The sequence below is a fragment of the Tupaia chinensis genome, unplaced genomic scaffold, assembly GCF_000334495.1.
Source record: "Tupaia chinensis unplaced genomic scaffold, TupChi_1.0 Scaffold000119_1, whole genome shotgun sequence".
Lineage (NCBI taxonomy): Eukaryota > Metazoa > Chordata > Mammalia > Scandentia > Tupaiidae > Tupaia > Tupaia belangeri.
In genome coordinates, this window is record NW_006159585.1 from 5,427,321 (window position 1) to 5,433,423 (window position 6,103).

The following is a 6,103-nucleotide window of genomic DNA, read 5'->3' on the forward strand; positions in this document are numbered from 1 at the left end:
AGGAATGATGAATGAGCAGAGACCATTCTCCTCCCCAAGAGAAACCTGATCCCTAACAGTAGCATCAAATATAAACAAACACAATTCTTAACACACGTAATTTCATTCAGTGCTCACAGGAGTAGTGGTGTCCTTATTATACGAGAGTTTGAAACTCAGAGGTTAGGTGTCATTTCTAAGGTCATCAAGTTAGTGGCAGAGTTAGATGTGAACCCATGCTTAATATCAAGAAAGTCATAATCCTCTCCAATACTTTCCTTCCTTCCAAAATTCAAAGAATGTCAGCATAGTTAAGCACTCCAGGGGCTAGTTCACTTTACAGGTGGTAGGGGTGAGGTACATGATGACTAGTGAGGAGCTGAAGATAGAGGCAGAAGATGAACCTGGATACCTTGGCTCCCAGTTCGGCTTTTTGGATTCTCACAAGCACTAACATGATAGCCATATCCAATCACAATTAATTTAACCAGTGGTCAGGTTCTGTGCTAGGCTAGTGAAATCATAGCGAGTTCAAAACAGAAAATGCCTCTGTTCCTATGACCACCTCACTGAGTTAAAGAGAGAAACAGACATGTGATCTGTCAGTTGGAGGATGATACATTCTAGGTCCTATGCAGAGAAATTATTTTGATTGTTTGTTTTTTAATGTTTTTTAAATTTTGCCAAAAGATGTGTGCTTTCAGTGGAAAGAGACATACAGAGAGACAGAGAGAGGGAAAACACTAGCCCTCCATGAGGAATGGTCAATCCACAATCCTTTCTCCTTGTCTCTCCTTCCTTTTGGGATTTTAGGCACTTGCACACACATGCAGCATGTTTATCAAGCTGTCAGGTCCAGAACTCAATCCACGTGGTCAGCTGTTTCGGATCTAGCTGCTTTAACCATCTTGCTGGGGGCTGGCCCAGAGAGATTTTATTTTTAAAAAGGTAGCCAGAGAAGGCCTCTCTGTGGACACCTAGTTGTGAGCATCTCCAATAAAATCCATCCCAACCTTGATCTATGCCTTGCTTGTGCCCATGGTATAGCAGTGACTGCCAATGAGGACATTAGACAAATAGAATGTTAAGCAGGGAGTTCCCCCAAATGAAGGGCAGATTCAAAAGTAAGCCCCAGTGTTGTCACAGTCCTGCCATGGGACAGTCTCACATGTAGGTGAGGAGGATGTCACTAGCTTGGGGAGCACAAAAGAGTGTAGGAAATGGGCTTATCCCCAGAGAAAATGGCCTAATGACTCAGAAGCTTGAGGAAGCTGTCCTTATAATCTGGTTCAGTCTTTAAAAGCTTTCTGAATACTTTCTATTAGAAAAGAAATTTGGAGACAAATATATTTGGAAAATTAGGAGAATAGAGGGAAGGCGCTTTAGATGTGCTTCAAGATCTCATTGAAAATATTTTTTTTATAGACTTAGGAAAGTTTTGTCTCTGGGAAAGGCACTAAACATAAAATAATAGGAACACTCTGAATGTGCCTTAGAAACAATGGAAGTCTACTACTGTCCAAGGCCTAGAAAAAAAGCTACACAAACAGAAATCACTGAATATACTCCATTTTATAGCTATAACATGACAGATCTGTACACTATACAGTACAAGTTTTCTAAAATAGTTAGCAATCAAATCAATCAACAACAAAGAAAACAATTGGTCAAATACATTTCTGTGTTTTATCCCGATCACTTTCAGGAGAGTTCTCCAAGGCTGGGGTCTTTGGGAGAGACTGGAGAAGCCCCCAGACAGGGTTCGTGGTTCAAGCTGGGAAATCCAGGGACTGAGCATATTTGGAAGGACAGTGAGAAGCTGCCAGGCACCCAGACCCAGGAGATCTTGCACTCAGAGTTGACAGCAAGTGCCCAGCTGGGTTGTATAGCTTGCCACTTGCTGCAAGTGACATAAGTACTATGGTAAATTAAATTGGCAGGAAACATACAAGAAACTTATGCTTTCACTGCATCTTCACCTCTCCTTCCTGTCTCAACTCACTCCAGGAGCCTTGAATCAGCTCTAAAGTTAGTCCTCCATCTCAGTTCAAGATCCATCTCCTCCTGGGACTAGCAGTTAGCGTAATGGCTATGTCGCTGGACTCCCATGTAGCCAACTGTGGTTCGAGTCCCGGAACCAGTGGCTTAAACTCACGCCGGGCGCTTGTGTGTGCGTGCCCAAGATTCCGAGAGGAGAATGGAGAAGAAGGGATTGCGGCGTGGCCATCTCCCCTGGGGGGTGATTTCTTGCTTTCTATCTCTCTGTCTCTCTCTGTCTGTCTGGTGAGCGCACGCGCCCTATAGTAAAAACCTCTCAAAAAAAAAAAAAAGATCCATCTCCTCCTGTCTTCTAATTAAGCTCCTTCTCTCCTACTTCTCTCTCCCTTTCAGTTAACTCTTCCTCTACAAAGACATCATCTGCCATTTTTAAGGGCTGTCAGGTCCAGAACTCAATCCACGTGGTCAGCTGTTTCGGATCTAGCTGCTTTAACCATCTTGCTGGGGGCTGGCCCAGAGAGATTTTATTTTTAAAAAGGTAGCCAGAGAAGGCCTCTCTGTGGACACCTAGTTGTGAGCATCTCCAATAAAATCCATCCCAACCTTGATCTATGCCTTGCTTGTGCCCATGGTATAGCAGTGACTGCCAATGAGGACATTAGACAAATAGAATGTTAAGCAGGGAGTTCCCCCAAATGAAGGGCAGATTCAAAAGTAAGCCCCAGTGTTGTCACAGTCCTGCCATGGGACAGTCTCACATGTAGGTGAGGAGGATGTCACTAGCTTGGGGAGCACAAAAGAGTGTAGGAAATGGGCTTATCCCCAGAGAAAATGGCCTAATGACTCAGAAGCTTGAGGAAGCTGTCCTTATAATCTGGTTCAGTCTTTAAAAGCTTTCTGAATACTTTCTATTAGAAAAGAAATTTGGAGACAAATATATTTGGAAAATTAGGAGAATAGAGGGAAGGCGCTTTAGATGTGCTTCAAGATCTCATTGAAAATATTTTTTTTATAGACTTAGGAAAGTTTTGTCTCTGGGAAAGGCACTAAACATAAAATAATAGGAACACTCTGAATGTGCCTTAGAAACAATGGAAGTCTACTACTGTCCAAGGCCTAGAAAAAAAGCTACACAAACAGAAATCACTGAATATACTCCATTTTATAGCTATAACATGACAGATCTGTACACTATACAGTACAAGTTTTCTAAAATAGTTAGCAATCAAATCAATCAACAACAAAGAAAACAATTGGTCAAATACATTTCTGTGTTTTATCCCGATCACTTTCAGGAGAGTTCTCCAAGGCTGGGGTCTTTGGGAGAGACTGGAGAAGCCCCCAGACAGGGTTCGTGGTTCAAGCTGGGAAATCCAGGGACTGAGCATATTTGGAAGGACAGTGAGAAGCTGCCAGGCACCCAGACCCAGGAGATCTTGCACTCAGAGTTGACAGCAAGTGCCCAGCTGGGTTGTATAGCTTGCCACTTGCTGCAAGTGACATAAGTACTATGGTAAATTAAATTGGCAGGAAACATACAAGAAACTTATGCTTTCACTGCATCTTCACCTCTCCTTCCTGTCTCAACTCACTCCAGGAGCCTTGAATCAGCTCTAAAGTTAGTCCTCCATCTCAGTTCAAGATCCATCTCCTCCTGGGACTAGCAGTTAGCGTAATGGCTATGTCGCTGGACTCCCATGTAGCCAACTGTGGTTCGAGTCCCGGAACCAGTGGCTTAAACTCACGCCGGGCGCTTGTGTGTGCGTGCCCAAGATTCCGAGAGGAGAATGGAGAAGAAGGGATTGCGGCGTGGCCATCTCCCCTGGGGGGTGATTTCTTGCTTTCTATCTCTCTGTCTCTCTCTGTCTGTCTGGTGAGCGCACGCGCCCTATAGTAAAAACCTCTCAAAAAAAAAAAAAAGATCCATCTCCTCCTGTCTTCTAATTAAGCTCCTTCTCTCCTACTTCTCTCTCCCTTTCAGTTAACTCTTCCTCTACAAAGACATCATCTGCCATTTTTAAGGGGCAGGAAAAAAAAAGAGAGAGAGAGAGAGAGAACAGGAAGTTCTTTTTTCTGGTCCCGCCCCACCACACACAATCTAACATTGAAACTCTACACTCTCTTTAATAGCTAGATTGTAAAAAAGTACTTCCATAGTCCCTGACCTCCCTTCCTCATCCCCAACTTTCCTTAACACCTCATTAGTCTGCTCTCTGTTCTCATAATTCCACAGAAACTTCTCTACCTGCTGGGTATGTCAATTTTTCCAAGCCTTTGGCTTCAGCAGTTTGGAGCACTACGTAACCATTGCCTGGCCTGACATCTTAACACATTTACCCCCTTTTACCTGCATGATCTTGTCCCCTTGGTCTCTGAAATCTTCTCACCTTCTTCCTAAATCCTATCCCCTACCACCACCTTAGACCTCCATTGGTAGAGAAGAGACCAGAATCATTGAACCCACTATTGTTTAGAGGTCACATATACGATGAGAATTTTTTGGTAGTTTTAAAGTATGGATATTTATATATGATAGTTAAGGTAACTGGCTTCCACATGGGTGACCATGTAGTTCACAGTTTAGACCTAAGCTTGAAAAACATTATCACGTATATGCATGCATGCCCCAAATCCCAACAAGGTAGAAAAATGTGGAAGAGTGATTGTGGTGTTACCATGCCCCATGGCAGCTGCTTTCTGACTCTCTCTCTCTGCCCCACTCCCCCATCTCTTTCTGGTGAGCTCAGAGTGCATGCACCCTCTGGCAATTATTTTTAAGAAGACAAAAAAACAAAAACACATGTTCTAGTAAATCCCTGACCTCAGAAGGTACTATAATAGAATATCAGAAGGCAGAGCCTAGGGTTCTTATCAAGTGTTTACAATCTAAAGTGGTGTAATCTTGGATAAGTCGCCTCTCTTAAACAAAGTTACCTGAATGCCTTTTCTCATCCCCTCTTCCTCTGTAAAAATGGGATTAGAATTTCTTTTCCACCTTATAGGATTGTTGTAGAGATCTAATGAAATTAGGAATTGGAAATATTTTGCAAACTTCTAAGTACTATAGAAATCATCACCATCAATGCCATTAATCAATATCCTTAGAGATTCATTATGTGGAGAAAGAGAGACCAGGAGGGTGTCAACATGGGTTTTAATCCCATCTTGGGGACCATGCTATGATTTGGCCTGGGTCCATTTTCCAGTTTGTAAACTGGAGATGATAATAGCTATCTTAGCTACTTTGTAGTGTTAGTGTGAGTATCAAATAAAATAATGAATGTGGAGGGACTTTCCAACTCAGCAAGACTGAGATGACTGCCATTTCTCATCCTCTTCTTTGTCCTTTTCCACAAGCATTAATTGAGCTCCATGAGCTCAACAGTGTGAGGCTGTACTCGCAAGAGTCCCACCGTGCCCAATGATGGAGCTTTCCCACAAAATAACTCTAAAGTCAAATTAGACTCCAGTGAGTTAATCATGGATAATGTAATTATAAGAAGCAGCAAATAAATTGATAATAATTGGCTACTTATTATTTTTTAAATGGGGGCATGTAGAGAAATAATACAGTGTGAGAAAGATTATCCTGTGTAGAAGTAATCATTCCTCCAGGCCACTTGGCCTATATTCTAACCCCCTCCCAGCCGCCCAGGAACACTGGTGTCTCTCTGACAAGCTGAATTGCTATAAAATACTTTTAGACCTGACAATCTGGCTTCAACCTGATGCTGAGTGTTTGTAGCCACTTGCAGGTGCATCCATGTTTTCAGCAACTCCTAAAAGAGTATGGGGGCTAGAATTATGGCACATCCCTCATTCACAACCCCTTCCTCTGTGCCCAGCTGAGGTTCAGAGTGTCTGGGGTGGTCAGAGACAGGTGCAAACAAGATTACAAGATTAAGGTGGATCCATCTCTGCCTCTTCATCAGGTTCTATCTGGTTTCAGGAAGGGAGTTTCCTGTTGATGTGAGAAGAGAGAAGTCAGCTATTACCTGTCTAGGACAAGCCAGATTTCTTTCAGCGTTGGATACCACAATAGAAAGCACTTCTTAGTAGTCTCTAAGACCACCACAGCAGAGCTGAAGAGGGATGACTGTCTTGAGCTCTATGTGCAAGGGAAAGA

General features: G+C 42.9%; 1 long non-coding RNA gene across 1 annotated transcript in view; it reads right to left on the bottom strand.

Moving 5' to 3' along the window:
* LOC102480352 (uncharacterized) overlaps positions 1-6,103 on the bottom strand; it is a 19,827-nt gene that overhangs the window by 9,527 nt on the left and 4,197 nt on the right. The window contains exon 2 of the long non-coding RNA XR_333956.2: positions 5,973-6,085. This is a non-coding gene — a long non-coding RNA (uncharacterized LOC102480352). The remainder of the gene's footprint in view (positions 1-5,972; positions 6,086-6,103) is intronic.